The sequence below is a fragment of the Triticum aestivum genome, chromosome 1B, assembly GCF_018294505.1.
Source record: "Triticum aestivum cultivar Chinese Spring chromosome 1B, IWGSC CS RefSeq v2.1, whole genome shotgun sequence".
Classification (NCBI taxonomy): domain Eukaryota; kingdom Viridiplantae; phylum Streptophyta; class Magnoliopsida; order Poales; family Poaceae; genus Triticum; species Triticum aestivum.
Genome location: NC_057795.1, coordinates 684,492,735 through 684,513,559, shown reverse-complemented (window position 1 = coordinate 684,513,559; position 20,825 = coordinate 684,492,735).

The following is a 20,825-nucleotide window of genomic DNA, read 5'->3' as shown; positions in this document are numbered from 1 at the left end:
CTTATATCTCCGTTCTTGGTTTACCAACGCTATTGCTATGCCTAAACATGGCTTAGATTGAAGTGAAGGCAACATGTGGTGCATGTCGAAAGTAATACTAATCCTAACTTGATCAAGTTTGGATTGTACTACTTTCGACATGCACCACATGCATGTTGCCTTCACTTCAATACAATCCATGTTCACCCGCTGATACAATAACTCTTCATGCTCGCATCATGCATCATCATATATAATTACAAGTCCTACTAATCATCATCATACAACTTCTACTCGTTATTAATAACAAGTCATACGATCATCATCCTCATAGTCATCGAACCAACCCTACTTAATTGTTCTAGGCACATGATCATCAGTATTAGGTAGGACCTAAATACCCTCTTTAAGGTAAAATAGCATAAAACAATATAGACCTTGACTCTCCATTATGGAGAATGGAGATCATCCTGTCTCCAATTCTTGCGCTTCGCTTCCTTTTGCTTCCAAGAACCTTCTTAACACTGTCCATACATTTTTTCCATTCCTTGATTTTCATGTCTTCACTTCTTTTAGAAATCCAGTATGGACAGTTGAGATTCGTATGATGACCTGGACGTATGTTCAAAACATCAAGGCAACCACTCTGATACATCAGATGAGGCACATAATCATTCGGGATTTCCTGTTGAAAAACATATAGTAATAACTTCGTAGTTAGCAATGTAGTTAAGTTTTAAAAGAATTTATGCAAAAGATGCACGAATGTCGTAATACTAAAAAATCTTACCATGGCATCTCCATGGATGTTACCGTGGTTCAACACGTGCACTAGTGGCACGTATTGACCATAATGTGGAGGAGTTTTACAATAGATATTGTAATTCTCAAGATCAGTACAAAATCTGACCAGATGATTTTTCTCCATGTAAGTTAACTCAGAGCCATCGGTGTAATAGGTTCTGTCTACCATGTTCCGCACATTGTTTGAACAATCAAAATAAGTTGTCAATGGAAATAAGTTGTCAACTATTTTAAAATGAACAATATAAATTAGTTAATAATTATGTTTAAGAAACTCACATAGCGGTAGAATTGGAGGCGTATCAACAAGGACCCAAATGTCCATATTGTCTTGGTCGATGTCAGGATCACCAGGATCCATGGTGCAAGCATACCCTCATCAAAATCATACATCTTGCAAAGTGCTTCCCTTTTTTGCAACCAAAATGGGTTACGCTCTCTGAATTGTATAACTTTACTTCAAAATCCACACCATGATGGGTCCTTAGGTGAATTTTCTTTGTTTCGAAACTTTCATGGTCTTCAAAACCCATCCTCTCCAAGACATAACGTCTTGCATGGCATGGGATAATCTAGTCGAATTGTAAAAGATGAAAAGTACACGTTGAAATATTTGAAGTCGTGCTTAATTATGAAAAAATAACACTTGTCGTCGTTGCGTACCGTTTCAACATCGAAGGTCTCCTCCAGCTTAATGTTGAAGCGTCGATCTTCGTCCAGGTGAGGCCTGTCGCACAGACCTCGGTCGTCGTGGCACCAGTCGCACTCCCCCGGGAGACTTTCGTCGTCCGAGTACGACATTTCCTATGTTCATAATTCAAATATTAAACGCCTACAATTAAATATATGTACTAAAAAACCTAAGTTAGATCATTATTATTCATCACGGGTTGACTATCGGTCTGTCGAGTCTTTTGTTGAAAACTCTCAACACGGGAATGAAGGAGAAGCTACCCCCACGAACACAGTCGGGATTCTTCATCCTCTCATATATATATGGTTGGAGACTCTCCCTCACTGATTCCTCTCTGTCCTCCATTCGTTCCCGGTGCATTACACGAAATTGTCTGGCACACGGGAACGAAGGAGAAGCTACCCACACGACAACAGTCGAGATTCTTCGTCCTCTCATATATGGTGGAGACTCGACAGACTTAAAGTCAACCCGAGGACTCATATTATAGGAGTCATATTGACATGGAGATTTGGCTGGTCTCACCTCGAGGTCAGAGGGGGGTCGGTGACGGGGACGACGACGCGGATGATGGAGGGGGCTCCTAGATTTGTGTAAAAACAAAAACCCTGTAAGCTATCAACTAATCAAATGCATACGCCTTGCATATAGTGCCCTCCAATTTTAGCATTCAAAGTAGGAGTACTTTTCCAATTTGAGCATTCAATAAGCAAAACCAAATCATAAAATAAAGTAGTATTCAAATTAGCATGCATTCAATTATAAGCAAAACTACATCACCTCTTGCGTTCGTACATCGTCGAATATTATCACTAGTACTCCTCGAATACTATCATACATATAGCATCGCTAATACAGCTAGAACCGTAGCGCCCGACGGGTATCGGCGCGGGCGGTGGACACCCAAAGAGAAGGAACTATCACAGAATCATAGCTCTAGTGAGATCCCTGAAGAACCTGCCAGGTATTGCCGAACTTGCCCTCCAACACAACCATGAGGGACAGACGTGCTCGTCCTCCTCGCTGACACGGTGGCGTACCACCTCCGCGGTGTCCGGAAGCCTCGGCACCGTCACTGGCCCACGCGACCGCCACCAAACAATGATCGGGTCAACTACGGGCTGGCTCCTCACCAACCTACGCTCCCCGGAAGGTAGCACCTCCCAATATCAGCCCGGCGGAGCCCAGTCCCGGACATGGCCCCTCTGATCAAGCCGGCTTCCTCCGTCGAGTCGACAACGAGGATGCGGGATAGGCATCTTCGACACCGATGCGGGAATAATTGCTTGAACTAAAAAAATAAACTATTTTTATTAATTTTCTTGCTAAAAATAAACTACTTCTATAGTAAAATAAAGTAGTTTTCTTAAATCAACTAGTTCAACTACTAAGCACTTACTATAAATAAAATAAAGTAGTACTTACTAAAAATAAACTACTTCTATAGTAAAATAAAGTAGCTTTACTAAATCAACTAGTTAAACTACTTAGCATTTATTATAAATAAAATAAAGTAGTACTTACTAAAAATAAACTACTTCTATATATAGTAAAATAAAGTAGTTTTATTAAATCAACTAGTTAAACTACTAAGCACTTACTATAAATAAAATAAAGTAGTACTTACTAAAAATAAACTAGTTTAACTAGTTCTATTATTTTTTAACTAATTATATTAAACACTTTCTCTTCTTATTTTCCTTTTTCCTCTCCTGCTTTTTCTTCTAAATATGAACATATACATAACTGACTTTGATCATACACAATTTTCCTATACATACACAATATGAACATATACATAAATTGACAAACAAAATTCTATGAACAAAAAAACCATTAAAATTCTATGAACAAAATTACAACAGAAAAAAATCATAAAAATTCTATGAACAAAATTATAACAGAAAAAAATCATAAAAATACTATGAAAAAAATTGACATATTCTTTTCATATATATGAACATACAAACATTTGCATATTCAACAATAATATCACCAAAAAAATCTATGAACAAAAAAAAATCTAACACAATATGAAGATATTACTACAACTCAATTAACTACACATCTAAACTACACATCTAAATTAACTATAGATCTAAATTAGGAAAATTCATATAGAGCTCACTGCGCAAGGGGGCAGCGACGAGGAGACAGGGCACGGGATGGCGACGGTGAGGGGCGCGACGACGGCGATGGTGAGGGGCGCGGCGACGGGCGACGATGAAGCAGGGCACGACTACGATGACGGTGAGGGGTGCGGCGACGGGCGACGAGGAGGCAGGGCCGGCTGCGTCGAGACAGGGGGCGCGGGGCGGCGATGGCGTCTGGGCGGCGCGGGACGGCGTCGGAGGCAGGGCGAAGGCGGCGACGGCGAGGCGCAGAGGGGCAGCCTGGCGGCGTCGTCGGGGCGGGGAAGACGAACTGAATGAGATTTTCACAAGTGCTAGTTATATAGACGAAGCATTGGTCCCGGTTCGTGACAGGAACCGGGACCGATGCCACCTTTAGTCCCGGTTGGTGCTCCCAACTGGGACCAAATGCCTCTTTTCAGCAGCCCAAATGGCGGGAAGTAGAGACCTTTGTCCCGGTTGGTGGCACCAACCGGGACTAAAGGGTGGGCATTGGTACCGGTTGGTGCCACGAACCGGTACCAATTCTCCCCATTAGTCTCGGTTGGTGCCACCAACCGGGACCAAAAGCCTTGCACAGCGGCGTCGTGGTGGGAGTTTAGTCCCACCTCGCTAGTTAAGAGGGGCGCGTAGTGGTTTATAAGCCCCACTGCCGCACCCCTCTCGAGCTCCTCTCCATTGCAGGCTTACGGGCCTAATTGTCACTACTATGCCTAGTGGGCCTACTAGTCCTTCTGCGGGCCTGAATCCTGGCCCATGAATGGGTTTCTAGTTGTATTCAGGCCGTGGTGGCCCAGTAGGTGGCATATTTTTTATTTTTCCCTATTTTTTGTTTTCTTTTTTGCTTTATTTATTTTGTTTTGTTTCTACTTACAACAAAATACTTATTTATTTTATTTTATTTTGTTTCTAATTACTTATTTATTTTACTTTATGATAATTCTTTTTGCTATTAAAGTTTCTAACAAAAAAAGTTCTTTATGAAAAGTATTTTTGCTTTTAATGATTTTGAACAGAAAATACTGTGATAATTTTAGTTGCATCAATTTTATATAATTTCAGTTTCAATAATACTAGAGGTTGCTTATAATGTTTTGAACAGAAAATACTTTGATAACTTTAGTTTCATAAATTTTATTTATGTTATTAAAGTTTATTTTATTTTGTTTCTACTTACATATTTTATTAAAGTTTATATTATTTTGTTTCTAATAACTTATTTAATTTATTTTGTTTCTACTTATATATTTTATTAAAGGTTATTTTTCATGCATTTACTGATTATTTTGAGCTATGAAACCCTGAAATTGAAAAGCATTTCAAATGAACTCTGAAAAGGTTGAAAGTTGGCATGGTATCATCATTTCATCCACATAGCATGTGCAAGAAAGTTGAGAGGGTTACGGCAAAAACTGGATGCAGTTCGTGTACAAAACGGACAATCTCTTTTGAAGTATCAGGATTTCATACGGAAACTCGTCTGTTACAAAGGGATTTCATTTTTTAAACTTATTTGAGCTCCTTACTTTTTGTGTGTTCAAAGTGCACCGTTCAGAGCCACATCATCAATTTTGATCCCTTTTCTGACTTCGTTTGTTATTTTTCATGCATTTACTGATTATTTTGAGCTATAAGACCCTGAAATTGAAAAGCATTTCAAATGAACTCTGAAAAGGTTGAAAGTTGGCATGGTATCATCATTTCATCCATATAGCATGTTCAAGAAAGTTGAGAGGGTTACGACAAAAACTGGATGCACTTCGTGTACAAAACGAACAATCTCTTTCAAAGTATCAGGATTTCATATGGAAACTTGTTTGTTACAACAGGCATTTCAAATGAAGTACGAAAAGGTTGAAAGTTGGCATGGTATCATCATAATAGTTGTGGAGAGAAAGTCTTCACTTTTTCTTCGCTTGTGTCCTTTTCTTATTGCGCCATAACCATGGATAATCTTCATCATTTATCAGGATGCTTGGGTCAGCCTTCACTTTGAAGGGAGGAATTTCATGAAACTTTTCATAATCTTCGGACATGTCTGTCTTGCCCTCCACTCCCACGATGTCCCCTTTTCCTGAAAGAACTATGTGGCGCTTTGGCTCATCGTATGATGTATTCGCTTCCTTATTTTTTCTTTTTCTCGATTTGGTAGACATGTCCTTCACATAGATAACATGTGCCACATCATTGGCTAGGACGAACGGTTCGTCAGTGTACCCAAGATTGTTCAGATCCACTATTGTCATTCCGTACTGTGGGTCTAGCTGTACCCCGCCTCCTGACAGATTGACTCATTGCACTTAAACAAAGGGACCTTAAAATCATGTCCGTAGTCAAGTTCCCATATGCCACTATGTAACCATAATATGTGTCCTTTCCCCTCTCGGTTGCTGCATAAAAGCGGACACCATTGTTTTGGTTGGTGCTCTTTTGATCTTGGGAAATCGTATAAAATGTATTCCTATTTATCTCGTATCCTTTGTAAGTCAATACAGTCGAAGATGGTCCCCTGGACAACGAGTACAGCTCATCACAAACAGTGTTGTCACCTTTGAGATGTGTTTCCAACCAACTACTGAAAGTCCTGATGTGTTCACATGTAATCCGGTTGTCGCACTGCTCTGGGTGTTTGGAGCGCAGACTGTTCTTGTGTTCATCGACATACGGTGTCACCAAGGTAGAGTTCTGTAGAACTGTGTAGTGTGCTTGAGACCAAGAATATCCGTCCCTGCATATTATTGAGTTCCCTCCAAGCTTGCCTTTTCCAGTTAGTCTCCCCTCATACCGCGATTTAGGGAAACCTATCTTCTTAAGACCAGGAATGAAGTCAACACAAAACCCAATGACATCCTCTGTTTGATGGCCCATAGAGATGCTTCCTTCTGGCCTAGCGCAGTTATGGACATATTTCTTTGGTACTCCCATGAACCTCTCAAAGGGGTACATATTGTGTAGAAATACGGGGCCCAGAATGAAAATCTCGTCAACTAGATGAACTAGGACGTGCGTCATGATATTGAAGAAGGATGGTGGGAACACCATCTCGAAACTAACAAGACATTGTGCCACATCACTCCTTAGCCTTGGTATGATTTCTGGATCAATCACCTTCTGAGAGATTGCATTGAGGAATGCACATAGCTTCACAATGGCTAATCGGACATTTTCCGGTAAAAGCCCCATCAATGCAACCAGAAGCAGTTGCCTCATAATCACGTGGCAGTCATGAGACTTTAGGTTCTGGAACTTTTTCTCTGGCATATTTATTATTCCTTTTATATTCGACGAGAAGCCAGTCAGGACCTTCATACTAAGCAGGCATTCAAAGAAGATTTCCTTCTCTTCTTTGGTCAGAGTGTAGCCGGCAGGACCTTCATACTGTTTTGGAGGCATGCCGTCTTTTTCGTGCAAATGTTGCAGGTCCTCCCGTGCCTCAGCTGTATCTTTTGTCTTCCCATACACGCCCAAGAAGCCTAGCAGGTTCACGCAAAGGTTCTTCGTCACGTGCATCACGTCGATCGAAGAGCGGATTTCTAGGTCTTTCTAGTAGGGTAGGTCCCAAAATATAGATTTCTTCTTCCACATGGGTGTGTGTCCCTCAGCTGCGTCACTCGGAACAGCTAGTCCGCCGGGACCCTTTCCAAAGATTATGTGTAAATCATTGACCATAGCAAGTACGTGATCACTGGTACGCATGGTGGGCTTCTTCCGGTGATCTGCCTCGCCTTTGAAATCCTTGCGTTTCTTTCGACATTGATGGTTGGTCGGAAGAAATCGACGATGGCCCAGGTACACATTCTTCCTGCATTTGTCCAGGTATATACTTTTGGTGTCAGCTAAACAGTGCGTGCATGCGTGGTATCCCTTGTTTGTCTGTCCTGAAAGGTTACTGAGAGCGGGCCAATCGTTGATGGTTACAAACAGCAATGCGTGCAGGTTAAATTCCTCCTATCTGTGCTTATCCCACGCACGTACACCGTTTCCATTCCACAGCTGTAAAAGTTCTTCAATTAATGGCCTTAGGTACACATCAATGTCGTTGCCGGGTTGCTTAGGGCCTTGGATGAGAATTGGCATCATAATGAACTTCCGACTCATGCACATCCAAGGAGGAAGGTTATACATACATAGAGTCACGGGCCAGGTGATGTGATTGCTGCTCTGCTCCCCAAAAGGATTAATGCCAGCCACGCTTAAAGCAAACCATACGTTCTTGGGTCACCTGCAAACTCATCCCAGTACTTTCTCTCGATTTTTCTCCACTGCGACCCGTCAGCGGGTGCTCTCAACTTCCCGTCTTTCTTACGGTCCTCACTATGCCATCGCATCAACTTGGCATGCTCTTTGTTTCTGAACAGTCGTTTCAACCGTGGTATTATAAGAGCATACCACATCACCTTCGCAGGAACCCTCTTCCTGTGGGGCTCGCCGTGAACATCACCAGGGTCATCTCGTCTGATCTTATACCGCAATGCACCGCATACCGGGCATGCGTTCAAATCCTTGTACGCACCGCGGTAGAGGATGCAGCCATTAGGGCATGCATGTATCTTCTGCACCTCCAATCATAGAGGGCATACGACCTTCTTTGCTGCGTTCGTACTGTCGGGAAATTCGTTATCCATTGGAAGCTTCTTCTTCAATATTTTCAGTAGCTTCTTAAATCCTTTGTCAGGCACAACATTCTCTGCCTTCCACTGCAGCAATTCCAGTACGGTATCGAGCTTTGTGTTGCCATCTTCGCAATTGGGGTACAACCCTTTTTTGTGATCCTCTAACATGCGATCGAACTTCAGCTTCTCCTTTTGACTTTCGCATTGCGTCCTTGCATCGATAATGACCCGACGGAGATCATCATCATCGGGCACATCGTCTGGTTCCTCTTGATCTTCAGCAGCTTCCCCCGTTGCAGCATCATCGGGCACATCATCTGGTTCCTCTTGATCTTCAGCAGCATCACCGTATTCAGGGGGCACATAGTTGTCATCGTCCTCTTCTTCTTCGCGGCCGTCTTCCATCATAACCCCTATTTCTCCATGCATCGTCCAAACATTCTAGTGTGGCATGAAACCCTTGTAAAGCAGGTGGATATGAAGGATTTTCCGGTCAGAGCAAGACTTCGCATTCCCACATTTAGGGCATGGACAACACATAAAACCATTCTGCTTGTTTGCCTCAGCCACTTCGAGAAAATCATGCACGCCCTTAATGTACTCGGAGGTGTGTCTGTCACCGTACATCCATTGCCGGTTCATCTGCGTGCATTATATATAATTATGTGTTCAAATGTAAGAAAATTTGACAAGTATCTATGTAAAGTAAGAATTTTTTTCTTTCAGAAAGAAGATAAGACCAAGAGGCTCACCACGGTAGTGTCGGCGACGAGATCGGCGCTGGCGATCGACGGCGGTGAAGACGGGGACGGGGCGTGACGGACCGCGAATATAAACCTAGACAAATCTTGGGAAAAATGGAGCTCGGAGGTCGAGCTTCAAGAGGAGAAAGCTTAACTAGTGTGGCTCGGGCATTTCATCGAACACCTCATGTGGTTAGAGCACCCAATGCCCTCCCCCTCGCCAGCCAGCAAAAAACAGAGCACTGTGGAGTGCTCTGCTGCGGTGATGGGGTATATATAGGCAACTCATTTGTCCCGGTTCGAGGCTTGAACCGGTACTAAAGCTCCCCCTTTTGTACCGGTTCTAGGAACGAACCTGGACCAATGTATGTAGGCCAGGAGCGAGGACCATTGGTCCGGGTTCGTGCCTAGAACGGGGACCAATGCCCACGAGGTCCCGGCCGGCCCCCTGGGCTCACGAACCAGGACTAATGCACCCCATGGGTCCCGGTTTGTGCGGAACCGGGACTAATGGGCTGGCTAGGCCCGAAAAAAAGCCCTGTTTTCTACTAGTGAACTAAATCTAGAGGCACCGATTTGGGTCCACGAATAGACGCCGGTCCCCGCCTTAGGGGGTGTTTGGTTGCAAGGGACTAGACCTTTTTTAGTCACAGGAACTAAAGAAAAAAGGCCCTTCAGTAGAGTCTTTTTTCTAGTCCCTTAAGGAAAAGTCCCTCCTATTTAGTTATATGGGGACTAAAAGGGACTTTTTCTAGTCTAGTCCTTATAGCCAAACACCCCCTTAGTCACCATAGGGAAATGGTGCATGTGATGATAGAGCGGGAGAGTACTGTTGGAAATATGCCCTAGAGGCAATAATAAAAGTATTATTATTATATTTCCTTGTTCATGATAATTGTCTTTTATTCATGCTATAACTGTATTATCCGGAAATCGTAATACACGTGTGAATACATAGACCACAATATGTCCCTAGTGAGCCTCTAGTTGACTAGCTCGTTGTGATCAACAGATAGTCATGGTTTCCTGGCTATGGACATTGGATGTCGTTGATAATGGGATCGCATCATTAGGAGAATGATGTGATGGACAAGACCCAATCCTAAGACTAGCACAAAAGATCGTGTAGTTCATTTGCTAGAGCTTTGCCAATGTCAAGTATCTCTTCCTTCGACCATGAGAGCGTGTAACTCCTGGATACCGTAGGAGTGCTTTGGGTGTATCAAACGTCACAACATAACTGGGTGACTATAAAGGTGCACTACAGGTATCTCCGAAAGTATCTATTGTTTTATGCGGATCGAGACTGGGATTTGTCACTCCGTGTAAACGGAGAGGTATCTCTGGGCCCACTCGGTAGGACATCATCATATGCGCAATGTGACCAAGGAGTTGATCACGGGATGATGTGTTACGGAACAAGTAAAGTGACTTGCCGGTAACGAGATTGAACAAGGTATTGGATACCGACGATCGAATCTCGGGCAAGTAACATACCGATAGACAAAGGGAATTGAATACGGGATTGATTAAGTCCTTGACATCGTGGTTCATCCGATGAGATCATCGTGGAACATGTGGGAGCCATCATGGGTATCCATATCCCGCTGTTGGTTATTGACCGGAGAACGTCTCGGTCATGTCTACATGTCTCCCGAACCCGTAGGGTCTACACACTTAAGGTTCGATGACGCTAGGGTTATAAAGGAAGTTTGTATGTGGTTACCGAATGTTGTTCGGAGTCCCGGATGAGATCCCGGACGTCACGAGGAGTTCCAGAATGGTCCGGAGGTAAAGATTTATATATGGGAAGTCCTATTTTGGCCACCGGAAAATGTTCGGGATTTTTCGGTATTGTACCGGGAAGGTTCTAGAAGGTTCCGGAGTGGGGACCACCTGCATGGGGGGACCCACATGGACGTGGGTAGTGGGGGCAAGGCCCCACACCCCTGGTCAAGGCGCACCAAGATCCCCCCTTAGAAGGAATAAGATCATATCCCGAAGGGATAAGATCAAGATCCCTAAAAAGGGGGGATAACAATCGGTGGGGAAGGAAATAATGAGATTTCTTTCCTCCCACCTTGGCCAACGCCCCAATGGACTTGAGGGCAAGAAACCATCCCCTCCACCCCTATATATAGTGGAGAGGCGCATGGGAGCTATAGACGAAGTTCTGGCACAGCCCTACCTCTCTCCCTACTCCTCCTCTCCCATGGTGCTTGGCGAAGCCCTGCTGGATTGCCACGCTCCTCCACCACCATCACGCCGTTGTGCTGCTGTTGGATGGAGTCTTCCTCAACCTCTCCCTCTCTCCTTGCTGGATCAAGGCGTGGGAGACGTCACCGGGCTGTACGTGTGTTGAACGCGGAGGTGCCGTCCGTTCGGCACTAGGATCATCGGTGATTTGAATCACGACGAGTACGACTCCATCAACCCCGTTCACTTGAACGCTTCCGCTTAGCGATCTACAAGGGTATGTAGATGCACTCTCTTTCTACTCGTTGCTGGTCTCTCCATAGATAAATCTTGGTGACACGTAGGAAAATTTTGAATTTATGCTACGTTCCCCAACAGTGGCATCATGAGCTAGGTTTATTGCGTAGATTCTTTGCACGAGTAGAACACAAAGTAGTTGTGGGCGTTGATGTTGTTCAATATGCTTACCGTTACTAGTCCAATCTTGTTTCGACGGTATTGTGGGATGAAGCGGCCCGGACCGACCTTACACGTACTCTTACGTGAGACAAGTTCCACCGATTGACATGCACTTGGTGCATAAGGTGGCTAGCGGGTGCCAGTCTCTCCCACTTTAGTCGGAACGGATTCGATGAAAAGGGTCCTTATGAAGGGTAAATAGCAATTGGCATATCACGTTGTGGTCTTGCGTAGGTAAGAAACGTTCTTGCTAGAAACCCATAGCAGCCACGTAAAACATGCAACAACAATTAGAGGACGTCTAACTTGTTTTTGCAGGGTATGCTATGTGATGTGATATGGCCAAGAAGAATGTGATGAATGATATGTGATGTATGAGATTGATCATGTTCTTGTAATAGGATTCACGACTTGCATGTCGATGAGTATGACAACCGGCAAGAGCCATAGGAGTTGTCTTTATTTATTGTATGACCTGCGTGTCATTGAAGAACGCCATGTAAACTACTTTACTTTATTGCTAAACGCGTTAGTCATAGAAGTAGAAGTAGTCGTTGGCGTGACGGTGACGATGATGATCATGGAGCCCCGAAGATGAAGATCAAAAGGAGCAAAATGATATTGGCCATATCATGTCACTATTTGATTGCATGTGATGTTTATCATGTTTATGCATCTTGTTTGCTTAGGACGACGGTAGTAAATAAGATGATCCCTTACAAAATTTCAAGAAGTGTTCTCCCCTAACTGTGCACCGTTGCTATAGTTCATCACTTCTAAGCACCACGTGATGATCGGGTGTGATGGATTCTTACGTTCACATACAACGGGTGTAAGACAGTTTTACACAGCGAAAACACTTAGGGTTAACTTGACGAGCCTAGCATGTGCAGACATGGCCTCGGAACACGGAGACCGAAAGGTCGAGCATGAGTCGTATGGTAGATACGATCAACATGAAGATGTTCACCGATGATGACTAGTCCGTCTCACGTGATGATCGGACACGGCCTAGTTGACTCGGATCATGTGATCACTTAGATGACCAGAGGGATGTCTATCGAAGTGGGAGTTCATAAGATGAACTTAATTATCCTGAACATAGTCAAAAGACCTTTTGCAAATTATGTCGTAAGCTCGCGCTTTAGTTCCACTGTTTAGATATGTTCCTAGAGAAAATATAGTTGAAAGTTGATAGTAGCGATTATGCGATCAGTAGAAAGCTTATGTCCTTAATGCACCGCTCAGTGTGCTGAACCCCAACGTCGTTTGTCGATGTTGCGAACATCGGACATACACGTTTTGATAACTACGTGATAGTTCAATTAAATGGTTTAAGTAGAGGCACCAAAGACGTTTTCGAAACGTCGCGAAACATATGAGATGTTTCGAGGGCTGAAATTGGGATTTCAGGCTCGTGCCCACGTCAAGAGGTATAAGACCTCCGACGATTTTCTTAGCCCGCAAACTAAGTGAGAAAAGCTCAATCGTTGAGCTTGTGCTCAGATTGTCTGAGCACAACAATCACTTGAATCGAGTGGGAGTTGATCCTCCAGATGAGATAGTGATGTTTCCCCAAAGTCATTGCCACCAAGCTGCTAGAGCTTCGTGATTAACTATAACATATCAGGGATAGATATGATGATCCTTGAAATATTCATGATGTTTGACACCGCGAAAGTAGAAATCAAGAAGGAGCATCAATTGTTGATGGTTGGTGAAACCACTAGTTTCAAGAAGGGCAAGGTAACAAAGAGATACTTCATGAAACGGCAATTCAGCTGCTGCTCTAGTGAAGAAACCCAAGGTTGAACCCAAACCCGAGACTAAGTGCTTCTGTAATAAGGGGAACAACCACTGGAGCAGCATTACCCTAGATACTTGGTAGATGAGAAGGCTGGCAAGGTCGATAGAAGTATATTGGATATACATTATGTTAATGTGTACTTTACTAGTACTCCTAGTAGCACCAGGGTATTGGATACCGGTTCGGTTGCTAAGTGTTAGTAACTCGAAATAAAAGCTACGGAATAAACGGAGACTAGCTAAAGGTGAGCTGACGATATATGTTGGAAGTGTTTCCAAGGTTGATATGATCAAGCATCGCACGCTCCCTCTACCACCGAGATTGGTGTTTGCGTTGAGCATAGACATGATTGGATTATGTCTATCGCAATACGGTTATTCATTTAAGGAGAATAATGGTTACTCTATTTTTGAATAATACCTTCAATGGTCTTGCACCTAAAGGAATGGTTTATTGAATCTCGGTCGTAGTGATACACATTTTCATGCCAAAAGATATAAGATAGTAATGATAGTACCACTTACTTGTGGCACTGCCATGTAAGTCATAATGGTATAAAAAGCATGAAGAAGCTCCATGTTGATGGATCTTTGGACTCACTCGTTTTTGAAAAGTTTGAGACATGCGAACCATGTCTATTGGTGTATATGCATGAAGAAACTCCATGCAAATGGATCGTTCGGACTCACTTGATTTTGAATCACTTGAGATATGCAAATCATACCACATGGGCAAGATGACTGAAAAGCCTCATTTTCAGTAAGATGGAACAAGATAGCAACTTGTTGGAAGTAACACATTTTGATGTGTGCAGTCGAATGAGTGCTGAGGCATGCAGTGAATATCATTATGTTCTTACTTCACAGATGATTCGATTAAATGTTGAGTATATTTACTTGATGAAACACAAGTCTGAATTATTGAATGGTTCAAGTAATTTCAGAGTGAAGTAGCAGATCATTGTGACAAGAGGATAAAATGTCTATGATATGATCATAGAGATGAATATCCGAGTTACGAGTTTTGGCACACAATTAAGACATTGTGGAAATAGTTCTCAATTAATACCGCCTGGAACACCATAATGTGATGGTGTGTCCGAACATCATAGTTGCACCCTATTGGATATGGTGCGTACCATGATGTCTCTTATCAAATTAGCACTATCGTTCACGGGTTAGGCATTAGAGACAACCACATTCACTTTAAATAGGGCACCACGTAATTCCGATGAGATGACACCGTATGAATTATGGTTTAGAGAAACCTAAGTTGTCGTTTCTTAAAAGTTTGGGGCTGCGACGCTTATATGAAAAAGTTTCAGGTTGATAAGCTTGAACCCAAAGCGGATAAAATGCATCTTCATAGGAAACCCCAAACAGTTGGGTATACCTCCTAATTCAGATCCGAAAGCAATATGGATTGTTTCTAGAATCGGGTCCTTTCTCGAGGAAAAGTTTCTCTCGAAAGAATTGAGTGGGAGGATGGTGGAGACTTGATGAGGTTATTGAACCGTCTCTTCAACTAGTGTGTGACAGGGCACAGGGAGTTGTTCCTGTGGCACCTACACCAATTGAAGTGGAAGCTTATGATATTGATCATGAAACTTCGGATCAAGTCACTCCCAAACCTCGTAGGATGACAAGGATGCGTACTACTTCAGAGTGGTACGTAATCCTGTCTTGAAGGTCATGTTGCTAGACAACAATGAACCTACGAGCTATGGAGAAGCGATGGTGGGCCCGGATTCCGATAAATGGCTTGAGGCCATAAAATCCGAGAGAGGATCCATGTATGAAAACAAAGTGTAGACTTTGGCAGAACGGCTCGATGGTCGTAAGGCTAATGAGTACAGATGGATTTCAAAAGGAAGACGGACAATGATGGTAAATGTCACCATTAAGAAAGCTCGACTTGTCGTTAAGATGTTTTCCGACAAGTTCAAGGAGTTGACTACGATGAGATTTTCTCACTCGTAGCGATGCTAAGAGTCTGTTGGAATTATATTAGCGATTACTGCATTATTTATGAAATCTTGCAGATAGGATGTCAAAACATTGTTTCCTCGACGATTTTCTTGAGGAAAGGTTGTATGTGATACAACCGGAAGGTTTTGTCAATCCCGAAAGATGCTAATAAGTATGCAAAGCTCCAGCAATCCTTCTAAGGACTGGAGTGAGCATCTCGGAGTTGGAATGTATGGTTTGATGATGATCAAAAATTTTGGGTTTGTACAAAGTTTATGAGAAACTTGTATTTCCAAAGAAGTGAGTGGGAGCACTATAGAATTTCTGATGAGTATATGTTGTTGACATATTGTTGATCAGAAATGACGTAGAATTTCTGAAAAGCATATAGGGTTATTTTGAAAGTGTTTTTCAATGGAAAGCCTGGAAGCTACTTGAACATTGAGCATCAAGATCTATAAGGATAGATCAAAATGCTTAATAATACTTTCAAATGAGCACATACCTTGACATGATCTTGAAGGTGTTCAAGATGGACCAGTCAAAGAAGGAGTTCTTGCCTGAGTTGTAAGGTACGAAGTTAAGACTTAAAGCTCGACCACGGCAGAATAGAGAGAAAGGATGAAGGTCGTCCCCTATGCTTAAGACGTACGCTCTTCAGTATGCTATGCTGTGTACCGCACCTGAAGTGTGCCTTGCCATGAGTCAGTCAAGGGGTACAAGAGTGATCCAAGAATGGCTCACAGGACAGCGGTCAAAGTTATCCTTAGTAACTAGTGGACTAAGGAATTTTCTCGATTATGGAGGTGGTAAAAGAGTTCGTCGTAAAGGTTACGACGATGCAAGCTTGACACCTATCCGGATAACTCTGAGTAGAGAGACCGGATACATATAATGGAGCAATAATTTTGGAATAGCTCCAAGTAGAACAGTTGTTTGGAATAGCTCCAAATAGAGCGTGGTAGCTGCATCTAGGAGATGACATAGAGATTTGTAAAGCACACACGGATCTGAAAGGTTCAGACCCGTTGACTAAAACCTCTCTCACAAGAAACATGATCAAACAGAAAACTCATTGAGTGTTAATCACATAGTGATGTGAACTAGACTACTGACTCTAGTAAACTCTTGGGTATTAGTCACATGGCGATGTGACCTGTGAGTGTTAATCACATGGCGATGTGAACTAGATTATTGACTCTAGTGCAAGTGGGAGACTGTTGGAAATATGCCCTAGAGGCAATAATAAAAGTATTATTATTATATTTCCTTGTTCATGATAATTGTCTTTTATTCATGCTATAACTGTATTATCCGGAAATCATAATACACGTGTGAATACATAGACCACAATATGTCCCTAGTGAGCCTCTAGTTGACTAGCTCGTTGTGATCAACAGATAGTCATGGTTTCCTGGCTATGGACATTGGATGTCGTTGATAACGGGATCACATCATTAGGAGAATGATGTGATGGACAAGACCCAATCCTAAGACTAGCACAAAAGATCGTGTAGTTCATTTGCTAGAGCTTTGCCAATGTCAAGTATCTCTTCCTTCGACCATGAGAGCGTGTAACTCCTGGATACCGTAGGAGTGCTTTGGGTGTATCAAACGTCACAACGTAACTGGGTGACTATAAAGGTGCACTACAGGTATCTCCGAAAGTATCTATTGTTTTATGCGGATCGAGACTGGGATTTGTCACTCCGTGTAAACGGAGAGGTATCTCTGGGCCCACTCGGTAGGACATCATCATATGCGCAATGTGACCAAGGAGTTGATCACGGGATGATGTGTTACGGAACGAGTAAAGTGACTTGCCGGTAACGAGATTGAACAAGGTATTGGATACCGACGATCGAATCTCGGGCAAGTAACATACCGATAGACAAAGGGAATTGAATACAGGATTGATTAAGTCCTTGACATCGTGGTTCATCCGATGAGATCATCGTGGAACATGTGGGAGCCATCATGGGTATCCAGATCCCGCTGTTGGTTATTGACCGGAGAACGTCTCGGTCATGTCTACATGTCTCCCGAACCCGTAGGGTCTACACACTTAAGGTTCGATGACGCTAGGGTTATAAAGGAAGTTTGTATGTGGTTACCGAATGTTGTTCGGAGTCCCGGATGAGATCCCGGACGTCACGAGGAGTTCCGGAATGGTCCGGAGGTAAAGATTTATATATGGGAAGTCCTATTTTGGCCACCGGAAAATGTTCGGGATTTTTCGGTATTGTACCGGGAAGGTTCTAGAAGGTTCCGGAGTGGGGCCCACCTGCATGGGGGCACCCACATGGACGTGGGTAGTGGGGGAAAGACCCCACACCCCTGGTCAAGGCGCACCAAGATCCCCCCTTAGAAGGAATAAGATCATATCCCGAAGGGATAAGATCAAGATCCCTAAAAAGGGGGGATAACAATCGGTGGGGAAGGAAATAATGAGATTTCTTTCCTCCCACCTTGGCCAACGCCCCAATGGACTTGGAGGGCAAGAAACCAGCCCCTCCACCCCTATATATAGTGGAGAGGCGCATGGGAGCTATAGACGAAGTTCTGGCACAGCCCTACCTCTCTCCCTACTCCTCCTCTCCCATGGTGCTTGGCGAAGCCCTGCTGGATTGCCACGCTCCTCCACCACCATCACGCCGTTGTGCTGCTGTTGGATGGAGTCTTCCTCAACCTCTCCCTCTCTCCTTGCTGGATCAAGGCGTGGGAGACGTCACCGGGCTGTACGTGTGTTGAACGCGGAGGTGCCGTCCGTTCGGCACTAGGATCATCGGTGATTTGAATCACGACGAGTACGACTCCATCAACCCCGTTCACTTGAACGCTTCCGCTTAGCGATCTACAAGGGTATGTAGATGCACTCTCTTTCTACTCGTTGCTGGTCTCTCCATAGATAGATCTTGGTGACACGTAGGAAAATTTTGAATTTATGCTACGTTCCCCAACAAGTACATCCTCGATGCAGCTACCGCGGAGTGCGACCATATCAGCATGGTGCTGGCAAGATGGCCTCACACTAGATCCACTTCTCTACTGGCTGGAATGGTGGCGCCTGCTGGTGCCAAGGTTATTCTAGTTGTTTTCGGAGTTAGCTTATTGAACCACGGAGAGCTGAGAAAAATGACCATTTGCTTCTTGTTCAGGTTTATTGAAGAGTGCTTCCAATTAATCTTAAGTTCCAAGCAAAACAGTCGTGAAAGTGATTTGTTTGTGATGGTGTTGAGAGGAAAACCGAATTATTTAACAGCAAGAGAGAACAAAGTGGTGAAAAATAATGAAAACCACAATAGGGCTAAAATCGTTCTTAGGGAGTCTGTGTTCACCACGCTAGCATATACTATTATAAGTAGAAGGATATTGTAACGTCCCCGAAAATACCACCATTAGTGTTTCATCTTGTTTTTATTTGTGCATCATCATGACATCATCATCTATCACCTGGCATTTTTATTAAATCCTAAATATCATTTCGTGCAAACCCTATTTTTCTTTTACAAAACTAATCCTAGGTTTTAAATAAATCCCTCATCCGCTCCTTTCTATTTTAAATAGAACCCAAAATAACAATTTAGGAATATTTTTGAGATATTTTAAATCAAAATAATTTTGCTGAAAATGTTTGCAAACATTGCTCCCCTTCTTTCCTTCTTTCCTTCTCTATGGCTTTAATCTTGTCCCCTTACTCACGAACAAGGGTGACTTAGTACATGCGTACATATCTAAACTGGAATTTGCTCCAATGACGGTAGACAACTGTTCGTCACACATACGATTGGCAACAAACAATAACAGGTGTATCCACGAAACAACTCTATTCCTTGTAATGGAAAAGAGAGAAACTGTGATTCATAACTTGTTTGTGCATCATCATTACATCGTGTTCTATCACCTCAAGTTTTGTTAAACCTTAAATAACATTTTTTAAGTGGCAAAAAGGTTTTTTTTTCTGTTAAGCATGTACAAAAAATAATTTGGCAACCGGCACCACTCCAATTTTCTAAAAATTATAGAAATTTGAATTACAAATGTGCTCTAGTTTGGTCATAAAATTGGGAAAAATCCTTTTAAAGTACCAAGTAGGATGCTATGCAGTATACACACAGGAAATTGAAAGATTCGACCCTTTTATAGGAATGACAATGCCGACAATTTTGGACCCATTCGAAAAAAATCAAAGAAATAAAGAAAACCAAAAAAAAAACAAGGCAAAGGGTCCTTTTATATGACCTACTCCCTCCGTTCCTAAATATTTGTCTTTTTAGAGATTTCAAATGGACCGCCACATACGAATGTATATAGACATATTTTAGAGTGTAGATTCACTCATTTTGCTCTGTATATAGTCGCTTGTTGAAATCTCTAGAAAGACAAGTATTTAGGAACGGTGGGAGTAGTTGCCAAGAAAAATACAAAACCCGAGTTATAATTTTTTGTAAAAAAATCACACCTTTGGAAAATTACAAAACCTGAGTTATGGAATCTTGATTTGAGTTTTGTTCATGTTCACAACTTTGGACAGGCATCCTATAGCTGTTTGCCACATGGCTGGCCAATATAAGCCGCCTCAGCACCTCCGACATCTCTTGCCTACCACACATTTGCTCTTTCCTCCTCTCCCTTACCGTCTCGATTTGGCACTCTTTTTGTGTCCGGTACACTTACCTTTTTTTTAGAGGACGGTACACTCACGTCTTCACCCACCAAAAGCTGATTTTTTGGGCCCTAATGGCGTGGAAATCTGGTGTAGCCCATTCGGGAAGAAAGAGGTCAAACCGTCAAAGGAGACTACAATAAAGGCTGTTCTAGTGGCATGAGGGCATGCACAATGATTGATATGATAGTTTTATCTTAAACCTTGCATGTAATTTAGAGATGATAATAAAACATGTATACAATGGATTATCTCTTAGTCTTATCTAAGATAACTAGCTATTCCTAAAATCATGGTGACACATATTGGTCTAAAAGATCATCTCTTAAATAAGAGAAGACAAGCCTTTTCTTATGGATTCTCTCTCCTCCACCTCAGCAACTATTCCATGTGGCACACCTAAGATAACACCATTGTATATGCCCTGATGGGCAGTCCTGCTGATGGGAAATATAATGTGTTAGAGTAATCTTGACTTGGTTGCTTACGTATGTGGTGTAAGCTAGCTGAGTTTGAGTTGATACGGTTTAGTAGGTCCAACTTAAGCATCTAGAAAGTACTAGTTTATGCCAGGTTTAGTACGTGTCCATGTTAACGTTGCACCCGGAGTATTAGTTCTAGTAGGTCTTGTACGTACGGATTGATTAGTTTGGTTAGCCGTGTCCAAGTACTACTAGCAAAGTTCTAACATAATGTCGTCGAAAGTTTCCGCCAGAGTAGGTGTGGCTCGTCCATAATTTAGAGTAATATACATTTCCGTGTGAG